We start from the raw sequence: 13,871 nt of genomic DNA, 5'->3' as shown, positions 1-13,871 counted from the left end.
TACAAGCAACCGCAGCTGCAACAATCCTATTTGCAAGCACCACAAACGCCTGAATTTCTGGTGAATGAGCTATCGACCACCTTTCCCATCCAATCCCAACAACTCTTGTCACAATAGCCCTAGCACTAAAAATTGGCCTTGCCCCCCTTCACTTCTGACTCCCCGAAGTTCTCCAAGGCTTAGACCTAACCACCGGACTAATCTTGTCAACCTGACAAAAACTAGCCCCTTTTGCACTCCTTATTCAAATTGCTCCGGCAACAGAACAAAACCTGCTAACAACCCTAGGGCTCCTATCAGCCCTGGTTGGAGGGTGAGGGGGGTCTCAATCAAACCCAGCTACGAAAAATTTTGGCCTACTCATCAATCGCCCACCTAGGCTGAATAATTATTATTATACAATTTGCTCCCCACCTAACCCTCCTAACCCTAACAATTTATATTTTAATGACATCTACAGCCTTCCTAACATTTAAAATAATAGCCACAACAAAAATTAATACTCTTGCCCTTGCTTGACCAAAAGCCCCCCTCCTTATAGTAACCGCAACCCTTGTCCTCCTCTCACTTGGGGGTCTCCCCCCACTTACAGGCTTCGCACCAAAATGACTTATTTTACAAGAACTAACAAAACAAGAACTACCAATCTTGGCAACAATTATAGCCCTTAGCGCCCTACTAAGCCTGTACTTCTACCTTCGACTCTGCTACACAATGACCCTTACCACATCCCCCAGCACAAATAACACCACTTCGCCTTGACGACTGCCAACCCACCAAAAAACCCTCCCCACAGCCCTCCTAGCAGCCACCACATTAACCCTTCTACCCCTTACCCCTCTTATTCTCACCCTCACCCTTTAGGGATTTAGGATAGCATTAAGACCAAGGGCCTTCAAAGCCCTAAGCAGGAGTGAAAATCTCCTACTCCCTGATAAGACTTGCGGGACTTTATCCCACATCTTCTGAATGCAACTCAAACACTTTAATTAAGCTAAAGCCTTTCTAGATGGGAAGGCCTCGATCCTACAAACTCTTAGTTAACAGCTAAGCGCTCAAACCAGCGAGCATCCATCTACTTTCCCCGCCGCCTTGAAAAAGGCGGGGAAAGCCCCGGCGGGCAATTAGCCGGCGTCTTCAGATTTGCAATCTGATGTGATACTCACCACGGGGCCCTGGTAGAAAGAGGACTCAAACCTCTATACACGGAGCTACAATCCACCGCTTGACTTCAGCCATTCTACCTGTGGCCATCACACGTTGATTCTTTTCAACCAACCACAAAGACATTGGCACCCTCTATATAGTATTTGGTGCATGAGCTGGAATAGTAGGTACAGCCTTAAGCCTTTTAATCCGAGCAGAACTAAGCCAACCCGGAGCTCTTATGGGTGACGATCAGATTTATAATGTAATTGTTACTGCCCACGCTTTCGTAATAATCTTCTTCATGGTTATACCAATCATGATTGGCGGATTTGGCAACTGATTAATTCCCCTAATACTTGGCGCTCCTGACATAGCATTCCCACGAATAAACAACATAAGCTTCTGATTATTACCCCCCTCATTTCTTCTACTCCTTGCATCCTCCGGGGTTGAAGCAGGGGCCGGGACCGGCTGAACTGTCTACCCCCCTCTTGCCGGCAACCTTGCCCACGCAGGGGCCTCAGTCGACCTAACTATCTTCTCTCTTCATCTCGCCGGGGTTTCTTCCATCCTTGGCTCCATCAACTTTATTACCACCATTATTAATATAAAACCACCAGCTATGTCTCAGTATCAAACCCCTCTATTCATCTGAGCCCTCCTAATTACCACAGTCCTCCTATTACTATCCCTCCCTGTACTGGCCGCCGGCATCACCATGCTATTAACGGACCGAAACCTAAATACAACCTTCTTTGACCCAGCAGGCGGAGGAGACCCCGTCCTTTACCAACACTTATTCTGATTCTTCGGGCACCCAGAAGTTTATATTTTAATTCTCCCTGGGTTTGGAATAATCTCGCACATTGTAGCCTACTACTCAGGAAAAAAAGAACCTTTCGGCTACATGGGAATGGTCTGAGCCATAATGGCTATCGGCCTACTAGGTTTTATTGTGTGGGCCCACCACATATTTACAGTCGGGATGGACGTAGACACTCGTGCATACTTCACATCCGCAACAATAATTATCGCGATCCCAACAGGGGTAAAAGTATTTAGCTGACTAGCAACCTTGCATGGCGGCTCAATCAAATGAGAAACCCCCCTCCTCTGAGCCCTAGGCTTTATTTTCCTCTTCACCGTTGGAGGTCTAACAGGCATTATTCTAGCCAACTCCTCCATTGACATCTCACTCCATGATACATATTACGTAGTTGCCCACTTCCACTACGTACTCTCCATGGGGGCTGTCTTCGCAATTATGGGCGCTTTTATCCACTGATTCCCTCTCTTCTCAGGCTACACCCTCCACAGCACATGAACAAAAATCCACTTTGGGGTTATATTCGTAGGAGTTAATCTTACATTTTTTCCACAACACTTCCTCGGCCTCGCCGGAATGCCCCGACGATACTCAGATTATCCTGACGCCTACACCCTTTGAAATACTATTTCCTCAATTGGGTCTATAATCTCCATATTAGCAGTAATTCTATTCCTCTTCATCCTATGAGAAGCCTTTTCTGCTAAACGAGAAGTACTAGCTGTCGAAATAACAGCAACAAATGCAGAATGACTGCACGGATGCCCTCCACCCTACCATACCTTTGAAGAACCGGCATTTGTACAAACACCCCCATGAAAATATATATAACACAAGAAGGGAGGGAATTGAACCCCCGTAAGATGGTTTCAAGCCAACCACAAAGCCACTCTGTCACCTTCTTTTATGAGATACTAGTAAAGACATTACACTGCCTTGTCAAGACAGAATCGCAGGTTAAACCCCTGCGTACCTTAAGCTTTTAAGCTTATGGCACATCCCTCACAACTAGGATTCCAAGACGCGGCCTCCCCTATTATAGAAGAACTCATTCACTTCCACGACCACGCCCTAATAATTGCATTTACCATTAGCACCCTCGTCCTATACATTATTATTGTAGTAGTTTCTACAACCCTAACTAATAAATACATTTTAGACTCCCAAGAAATTGAAATTATCTGAACTATCTTACCAGGCGCAATTCTCTTTATAATTGCCCTGCCATCACTACGCATTCTATACCTTATAGATGAAATTAATGATCCACATCTAACTGTAAAAGCTATCGGGCACCAATGATATTGAAGCTACGAATATACAGATTATCAACACCTAGCCTTTGACTCATATATAGTACCCACTCAAGACCTAACTCCTGGTCAGTTCCGACTACTTGAAACAGATCATCGAATGGTTATCCCAACAGAAGCCCCAGTTCGAGTTCTCGTTACAGCCGAAGACGTCCTTCATTCCTGAGCCGTCCCCTCACTAGGCATTAAAATAGACGCTATTCCAGGACGACTTAATCAAACAGCCTTCATATCCTCCCGCCCTGGTGTATTCTACGGCCAATGCTCTGAAATCTGCGGCGCCAATCACAGCTTTATACCCATTGTAGTTGAAGCCGTCCCCCTGGAACACTTCGAAAACTGATCCTCCCTAATACTTGAAGACGCCTCACTAGTGTAGCTAGAAAGGGTTTAGCGTTAGCCTTTTAAGCTAAAAATTGGTGCCTCCCAACCACCCCTAGTGATATGCCACAATTAAACCCGGCGCCCTGATTTACTATTTTTGCCCTCTCATGATTGATTTTTCTAGCCATTATCCCCTCGCTGGTAATAGCCCACACCTTCCCTAATGAACCTTCAACAATAAATGCCGAAAAAGCCAAAACCAAAACCTGAGACTGACCATGATAGCAAACCTCTTCGACCAATTTATAAGCCCCACACTCCTAGGACTTCCCCTTATTGTTATTGCATTAACACTCCCATGAGCAATTTATCCCTCCCCGACTTCTCGCTGATTGAACAGCCGCATGGTTGCCCTACAAGGCTGATTCTTTAACCGATACACACACCAACTCCTTCTACCCGTCAACATAAAAGGGCATAAATGAGCCCTTATTTTAACTTCCCTAATAACCTTCCTAATTACCCTAAATGTAATAGGCCTCCTCCCTTATACCTTTACCCCTACCACTCAACTATCCCTAAATATAGGACTAGCCCTCCCCTTTTGATTAGCAACGGTCCTCACAGGTTTACGCAACCAACCCACTGCCTCCCTCGGCCACCTCCTTCCTGAAGGCACCCCCGTTCCCCTTATCCCCGTCCTTATTATTATCGAAACAATTAGCCTATTTATTCGACCCCTTGCCCTAGGCGTCCGACTAACAGCCAATCTTACAGCCGGCCACCTTCTTATTCATCTTATTGCATCCGCAGTAGTGGCACTAATACCCCTAATGACAACCGTTGCCCTACTAACCGCCCTAGTTTTACTCCTCTTAACAATTCTCGAAATTGCAGTAGCTGTAATTCAAGCTTATGTATTTGTTCTGCTACTAACTTTATATCTACAAGAAAACGTATAATGGCCCACCAAGCACACCCCTATCACATAGTTGACCCAAGCCCTTGGCCCTTAACTGGTGCAGTTGCAGCCCTCCTTACAACCTCCGGACTAGCAATCTGATTTCACTTCCACACCCCCATTCTTCTTACCCTAGGCCTCGTCCTCATACTACTAACCATGTTCCAGTGATGACGGGACGTTGTCCGAGAGGGGACGTTCCAAGGCCACCACACCCTGCCCGTTCAAAAAGGCCTACGCTATGGAATAATTCTTTTTATTACATCTGAAGTACTCTTTTTCGCCGGATTCTTCTGAGCCTTCTATCACTCTAGCCTTGCCCCCACCCCAGAGCTAGGGGGATGCTGACCTCCCACAGGCATTACCCCACTTGACCCATTTGAAGTCCCTCTACTTAATACTGCTGTTCTACTAGCATCAGGGGTGACAGTAACCTGAGCCCACCATAGCCTTATGGAAGGACAACGAAAACAAGCCATTCACGCTCTTACACTTACCATCCTCCTCGGGTTCTACTTTACTGCCCTCCAAGCAATAGAATATTACGAAGCCCCTTTCACAATCGCCGACGGCGTCTACGGCTCAACATTCTTCGTTGCCACTGGCTTTCATGGCCTACACGTAATTATTGGCTCCTCATTCCTCTTAGTCTGCCTGCTACGACAAATCCAATACCACTTCACATCAGAACATCACTTCGGATTTGAAGCCGCTGCCTGATACTGACACTTCGTAGACGTTGTTTGACTATTCCTCTACGTCTCAATCTACTGATGAGGCTCATAAATCTTTCTAATATTAAATAGTATAAGTGACTTCCAATCACTCAGTCTTGGCTAAAATCCAAGGAAGGATAATAAACCTCATCCTAATAGTTTCACTAATCTCTTTCGCCCTCTCCCTTATTCTTGCCACCCTATCTTTTTGATTACCTCAAATAACCCAAGATGCAGATAAACTTTCACCCTACGAATCAGGCTTTGACCCCCTGGGGTCCGCCCGCCTCCCCTTTTCACTACGATTCTTTCTCGTTGCTATTCTATTCCTCTTATTTGATTTAGAAATTGCACTACTCCTCCCCCTCCCCTGAGCCAACCAAGCATGCGAACCCATTTCTGCCTTCCTTTGAGCCGTAGCAATTCTAATTATCCTAACCCTAGGGCTAATTCACGAATGGGCCCAAGGAGGCCTCGAATGAGCAGAATAGGAGCGTTAGTCCAAATAAGACCCCTGATTTCGACTCAGCCAATCGTGGTTAAAGTCCACGACCTCCTTATAACCCCAACCCACTTTGCTTTCACATCAGCCTTCACGCTAGGACTTATAGGCCTAGCTTTTCACCGCTCTCATTTATTATCCGCCCTACTATGCTTAGAGGGCATAATATTATCTCTTTTTATTGCTATGGCACTTTGAGCCCTTCAACTAGAGTCCATTGCATCCTCCGCCACCCCAATGCTCCTTCTAACCCTGTCAGCCTGCGAAGCCAGCGCAGGATTGGGCCTGCTTATTGCCACCGCCCGCACTCATGGCACTGACCGTCTCCAAAACCTAAACTTACTACAATGCTAAAAATTTTACTCCCAACAATCATATTATTTCCAACAATCTGACTATTACCCCAAAAGTGGCTCTGAGCTGTAACCACGGCCCAAAGCCTCTTAATTGCCGGGCTATCTCTTACCTGATTAGGACTACACTCAGAAACAGGCTGACTATTTTCTAACCCCTACTCAGCAACAGACCCCCTCTCAACCCCACTTCTTATTCTCACTTGCTGACTTCTTCCCCTCATAATTATTGCAAGCCAAAACCACATCCGCCCAGAACCTCTGACCCGCCAACGAACATATATTACCCTTCTTGCTTCCCTACAATTATTTCTCATTATAGCATTTAGCGCAACTGAGCTCCTCATATTTTATGTAATATTTGAAGCAACTCTAATTCCAACCCTAATTATTATTACACGATGGGGCAATCAAGCAGAACGCCTCAATGCAGGAACTTACTTCCTATTTTATACCCTCGCCGGCTCCCTCCCGCTTCTTGTAGCACTCCTTCTCCTACAACGAGACACCGGCTCCCTCTCTATACTTATCTTACCCCACCTACAGCCCACACTTCTTGAAACTTGAGGGGACAAAATCTGATGGGCCGGATGCCTACTGGCCTTTCTCGTAAAAATACCTCTATACGGAGCACATCTTTGACTTCCTAAAGCCCACGTAGAAGCCCCCGTAGCCGGGTCAATAGTACTAGCCGCAATTCTCCTAAAACTTGGGGGCTATGGCATAATACGAGTAACAGTGGTACTCGACCCCCTCACAAAAGAAACGGCCTACCCATTTATTATTCTTGCTCTCTGAGGCATTATTATAACAGGCTCAATCTGCTTACGTCAAACAGACCTAAAATCATTAATTGCATATTCATCTGTTAGTCACATAGGCCTCGTCGCAGCCGGCATTTTAATTCAAACCCCCTGAGGCTTTTCCGGAGCAATCATTCTTATAATTGCCCACGGCCTAGTATCTTCTGCCCTATTCTGCCTTGCAAACACAACCTATGAACGTACACACAGCCGAACTATAATCCTCGCTCGTGGCCTACAAATAATTTTTCCTCTCACCGCCTTCTGATGATTCATCGCCAATCTAGCCAACCTCGCACTACCCCCTCTTCCAAACCTTATGGGAGAACTCATAATTATTTCAGCACTATTTAACTGATCTCAATGAACCATCATTATTACCGGAGCCGGCACGCTCATTACAGCTGCTTACTCCCTCCACCTATTTTTAACAACACAACGAGGTCCAATTCCACAACACACCCTTAACCTTCAGCCGTTTCACACACGTGAACACCTGCTAGTAGCCTTACACCTTATCCCAATAGTACTCCTTATTTTAAAACCCGAACTAATGTGAGGATGATGTTACTGTAGGCATAGTTAAATTTATGACGTCAGGCTGTGACTCTGCAATTAGAGGTTAAAATCCTCTTGCCCACCGAAAGAGGCCAGAAGCAACAAGAACTGCTAATTCTTACTCCCGTGGTTAAACTCCACGGCTCTATCGAGCTTCTAAAGGATAACAGCTCATCCATTGGTCTTAGGAACCAAAAACTCTTGGTGCAAATCCAAGTAGTAGCTATGTTTCAAGCAATCGTATTCTCAATCTTCCCCCCTCTAATCCTTATTATTATTATTTACCCCCTCACTCTACCTAAAGCATCCCACCACGTTAAAAAAGCCGTAAGCACTGCATTCTTCGTAAGCCTAATCCCCCTGGCCTATTTTTTAGACACAGGCCTAGAAGGCATCACCACAAACTGGTATTGAATAAATATTATAAACTTCGATATTAATATTAGCTTTAACTTCGACCACTACTCCCTCATCTTTACCCCTATTGCACTTTTCGTCACTTGATCTATCATGGAGTTTACAACATGGTATATGCACTCCGACCCCTATATTGACCAATTTTCCAAACGTCTGCTACTATTTCTTGTCGCAATAATTATTCTAGTCACAGCTAATAATATATTTCAACTATTCATTGGCTGAGAAGGCGTAGGCATTATATCCTTCCTTCTAATCGGCTGATGATACGGCCGTATAGACGCAAACACAGCAGCCCTTCAGGCAGTAATCTATAATCGAGTAGGAGACATCGGACTAATACTAACCATAGCCTGACTAGCAACCAACATAAACTCATGAGAACTTCAACAAATCTTTCTTATATCCAAGACCACCAACATGACCCTGCCTCTTCTTGGTCTAATTCTCGCTGCCACGGGCAAATCTGCCCAATTTGGCCTACACCCCTGACTTCCCTCAGCAATAGAAGGCCCAACCCCTGTCTCCGCCCTATTACACTCAAGTACAATAGTTGTTGCAGGAATCTTTTTACTTATCCGACTACACCCCCTAATAGAAAATAATCCTGTTGCACTCACCCTATGCTTATGCCTAGGCGCTCTTACAACCCTATTTACAGCAACCTGCGCTCTTACACAAAATGATATCAAAAAAATTGTAGCATTTTCAACCTCCAGCCAACTAGGCCTTATAATAGTAACAATTGGACTAAATCAACCCCAACTAGCCTTTATTCACATCTGTACTCACGCCTTCTTCAAAGCAATACTTTTTCTCTGCTCCGGGGTAATTATTCATAGCCTTAACAACGAACAAGACATTCGCAAGATAGGAGGACTACACAAATTTTTACCATTTACATCTTCTTGCCTCACTATTGGAAGTCTAGCTCTCACCGGCACCCCCTTCCTAGCAGGATTTTATTCAAAAGATGCAATCATCGAAGCTTTAAATACCTCCTACCTAAACGCCTGAGCCCTTGCCCTCACACTAATCGCCACCTCCTTCACTGCAATCTACAGCTTCCGAGTCATTTTCTTCGCAACAATAACCACCCCCCGATTTCTCCCCCTAAGCCCAATTAATGAAAACAACCCCACTGTAATCAACCCTATTAAACGACTCGCATGAGGAAGCATCATTGCAGGCCTTCTCATCACATCCAACTTCCTTCCATCTAAAACCCAAGTCATGACAATAACCCCCACACTAAAATTAGCCGCCCTCATAGTTACTATCATAGGACTACTAATTGCAATAGAACTTGCCACCCTTACCTCAAAACAACTTAAAACAACCCCAACCCTGCCCCTCCACCATTTCTCAAACATACTAGGGTTTTTCCCCACAATTATTCACCGCTTGTTCCCCAAACTAACCCTGGTATTAGGTCAATCAATTGCAACCCAATTTGATCAAACATGATTAGAAACCGCAGGCCCAAAAGGCCTCTCAACTATACAAGTTAAAATAGCAACAATTACAAGTGATGCCCAACGAGGAATAATCAAAATTTACATAACAACATTCTTCATCTCAGGCGTACTTGCAATCCTCATCGCCACCTAACCGCTCGCAAAGCCCCCCGCCCCAGCCCTCGAGTTAATTCTAATACCACAAAAAGAGTTAATAATAAAGCCCACGCACATACAATTAACATCCCCCCGCCTGAAAAATATATTAAAGCTACCCCGCTAGAATCCCCCCGCAAAACAAAAAACTCTTTTACACCCTCCATTACAACCCAAGAGCCCTCAAATCAATACTTATTAAGTATAAATCCCGCAACCACCAACCCAAGGCCATATACCAAAATATAGCTGACAACAGAGCGATCCCCTCATTTTTCAGGGTACGGCTCAGCAGCTAAAGCTGCAGTATACGCAAAAACTACAAGCATACCTCCAAGATAAATTAAAAACAAAACTAAACATAAAAAAGCCCCACCATGCTCTGCCAACATTCCACACCCCACCCCCGCAGCTATTACCAACCCCAACGCAGCAAAATAGGGGGCAGGATTAGAAGCAACCGCTACTAACCCTAATACTAACCCTAATAAAAAAAGATAAACAAAATAAGTCATAGTTCTTGCTCGGACTTTAACCAAGACTAATGGCTTGAAAAACCACCGTTGTTACTCAACTACAAAAACTTTAATGGCCAGCCTTCGAAAAACCCACCCCCTAATCAAAATTCCCAATGACTCAGTCATTGATCTTCCCGCCCCCGCCAACATCTCAGCCTGATGAAACTTTGGCTCTCTTCTCCTACTCTGCCTTGCAGCACAAATTGTTACAGGACTATTTTTAGCCATACATTATACCTCAGATATTTCTACCGCCTTCATCTCAGTCGCCCACATTTGCCGGGACGTAAATTACGGCTGACTCGTGCGAAATATTCATGCTAATGGAGCTTCATTCTTTTTCATCTGTATTTATTTTCATATCGGACGAGGCTTATACTATGGCTCTTATCTCTACAAAGAAACATGAAATATTGGTGTAATTCTCCTCCTTTTAGTAATAATAACAGCATTTGTTGGCTACGTCCTCCCATGAGGCCAAATATCCTTCTGAGGGGCAACAGTAATTACCAACCTCCTCTCAGCCGTCCCCTACGTAGGAGATGCCCTCGTTCAATGACTCTGAGGGGGTTTTTCCGTAGATAACGCAACACTTACCCGATTCTTTGCCTTCCATTTCCTCCTTCCCTTCGCAGTTGTTGCCGCAACCCTCCTTCATGCCCTCTTCTTACATGAAACCGGCTCAAATAACCCCACAGGATTAATCTCAGACACAGACAAAATCCCATTCCACCCCTACTTTTCATATAAAGATCTTTTAGGATTCTTCATTATGCTCCTGGCCCTTATTTACCTCGCCATATTTTCCCCTAACCTGTTGGGCGATCCTGAAAATTTCACCTCCGCCAACCCCCTAGTCACCCCGCCCCACATCAAGCCCGAATGGTATTTCTTATTCGCCTATGCCATCTTGCGCTCAATCCCTAACAAATTAGGGGGCGTCCTTGCCCTCCTATTCTCCATCCTAGTCCTTATACTTGTTCCTCTCCTCCACACATCTAAACAGCAAGGGGCCACCTTCCGCCCCCTATCCCAACTCCTATTCTGAATTCTCGTGGCAGACGTAATTATTTTGACCTGAATCGGAGGAATACCCGTCGAACACCCCTTCGTTATTATCGGCCAAATCGCCTCCGCCCTTTACTTCGCCCTCTTCCTAATTTTCTTCCCCGCGGCCGGCTGATATGAAAACAAGCTACTAAACTAGCCTCGCCTTAGTAGCTTAACTCATAAAGCGCCGGTCTTGTAATCCGGAGATTGGAAGTTAAAATCTTCCCTAGTGCCAGAAAAGAGAGATTTTAACTCCCACCACTAGTCCCCAAAACTAGAATTCTAACTAAACTATTCTCTGCATTACATTATTACAAACGCGCATCACATGGTGATCTACCACATTACATGTATATATTACATTATGGTTTAGTACACCATATGTACCTATTACATAATGGTCTAGTACATTATATGTAAACATTACATTATGAGATAGTACATAATATGTAACCTTACATTCATAGTTTTAAGCACATCACATTAACAATACCAAAAAATTTATTAAATGCTTCATAACAACAACAAAATAACTACAACATGACATGCCCATAAACTTTGTTACTACAGAAAATTTAACTTAACCTGATAAATTGAATATCTCCCATACCTCCATCACAAATGTTTCTATGCCTGGACCCACCTAAAATCGAACACTCACTATATTAATGTAGTAAGAAACCACCAACAAGTCCATAACTTAATGCATTCGATCCTTGAACGATCAGGGACAAATATCGTGGGGGTAGCACAAAATGATCTATTACTGGCATCTGGTTCCTATTTCAGGGCCATATTAGGTAAACATCCCCCATTTAGTGTCATCTAAGGTGCATCTGATTAATGGTGTTAACCCAACATCTCCATGACCCACCAAGCCAAGGCGTTCTTTTAAATGCATCTGGTATTTTTTTTTTTCGGGTCACTTTCACTTGGCATAGTTCATGCATCAAACCGAAATGATTAGCAAGGTGGTATTATTTCTTGGAGGCGGTGTTAAAAATGTAATACCTTATTAGCATTTATAAAAGACTTACATAACTGATATCAAGAGCATAACATATCACTCTTTACTCCATGATCCTATATAGATCTCCCCCTCCTCCAAAAACTACGTTTTTGCGCGGCAAACCCCCCTACCCCCTACGCCGAACGAATCTTATATATTTCTGTCAAACCCCAAAACCAGAAAAGCTCGAATGGCACTAATGATAGATACCCCTTATCACTACGTATACATTATTATACACAGAATTTTTAATGTAAAGCTAATGTAGCTTAAAACAAAGCATAATTCTGAAGATATTAAGATAGACTTTAAAAAGTCTCATCGGCACAAAGGCTTGGTCCTGACTTTACTATCAGCTATAGTCCAATTTATACATGCAAGTATCCGCACCCCCGTGAGAATGCCCTCAACCTTCCACCCGAAGATGAGGAGCAGGTATCAGGCACACCCATTAGCCCAAAACGCCTTGCTTCGCCACTCCCTCAAGGGTATTCAGCAGTAACAAACATTAAGCTATAAGTGAAAACTTGACTTAGTTAAGACTAATAGGGCCGGTAAAACTCGTGCCAGCCACCGCGGTCATACGAGAGGCCCCAGTTGATAGCCCCGGCGTAAAGCGTGGTTAAGGAGTACAAACAATTAAAGCCAAATATTTCCCAGGCCGTCGTACGTTTTCTGGAAACACGAAGCCCAAACACAAAAGTAGCTTTATCCCGCCTGACCCCACGAAAGCTAAGAAACAAACTGGGATTAGATACCCCACTATGCTTAGCCATAAACTTAGATACCACCCTACTGCAAGCATCCGCCCGAGTACTACGAGCACTAGCTTAAAACTCAAAGGACTTGGCGGTGACTCAGACCCACCTAGAGGAGCCTGCTCTAGAACCGATAACCCCCGTTTAACCTCACCACCTCTTGTTTTCTCCGCCTATATACCGCCGTCATCAGCCAACCCCATGAAGGGAAAATAGTAGGCAAGAAGGGACTACCCCAAAATGTCAGGCCGAGGTGTAGCGTACGAGGTGGGATAGAAGTGGGCTACATTTTCTATCATAGACTATCACAAAAGGCACCCTGAAACATGTGCCCGAAGGTGGATTTAGTAGTAAAAAGTAAATAGAGTGTACTTTTGAATCTGGCTCTGAGACACGCACACACCGCCCGTCACCCTCCCTATTCAACTAATAACCAATTATATAAACATAAACCCATGATTCAGGGAGGAAAGTCGTAACATGGTAAGTGTACCGGAAGGTGCACTTGGAATAACCAGAGCGTGGCTGAGAAGCCAAGCATCTCCCTTACACCGAGAAGACATTCATGCGAACTGAATCGCTCTGAGCCAAATAGCTAGCCTAATTTACAGAATACCCCACCAATATATTACATTCTACTTACCCCAAAAATCCAAAATAAAACATTCTTCAACCTGAGTATGGGCGACAGAAAAGGTTCCACAGCGCAATAAAAAAGTACCGCAAGGGAAAGCTGAAAAAGAAATGAAATAAACCATCCAAGCATAAAAAAGCAGAGCTACAACCTCGTACCTTTTGCATCATGATCTAGTTAGAAACCCTGAGCAAAGAGCGCTTTAGTTCAGCCCCCCCGAAACCAAGTGAGCTACCCCGAGACAGCCATATAGGGCACATCCGTCTCTGTGGCAAAAGAGTGGAAAGATCTCCGGGTAGTGATGACATATCTATCGAACTTGGTAATAGCTGGTTGCCTAAGAATTGGATAAAAGTTCAGCCTCGTT

At 44.4% G+C, this 13,871-nt stretch overlaps 1 non-coding gene across 1 annotated transcript; it reads left to right on the top strand.

The window, feature by feature from the left end:
* The first annotated feature begins 12,439 nt into the window (after nt 1-12,439).
* Nucleotides 12,440-13,386, top strand: LOC143508160 (18S ribosomal RNA). The gene has a single exon (XR_013129212.1). It is a non-coding gene; the product is annotated as an 18S ribosomal RNA (ribosomal RNA).
* The last annotated feature ends 485 nt before the right edge of the window (nt 13,387-13,871 follow it).

The sequence above is a fragment of the Brachyhypopomus gauderio genome, unplaced genomic scaffold (assembly GCF_052324685.1).
Source record: "Brachyhypopomus gauderio isolate BG-103 unplaced genomic scaffold, BGAUD_0.2 sc814, whole genome shotgun sequence".
NCBI classification, from domain to species: domain Eukaryota; kingdom Metazoa; phylum Chordata; class Actinopteri; order Gymnotiformes; family Hypopomidae; genus Brachyhypopomus; species Brachyhypopomus gauderio.
The sequence above is the reverse complement of the archived record's forward strand: the minus strand, read 5'-3'. Positions and strand labels throughout refer to the sequence as shown.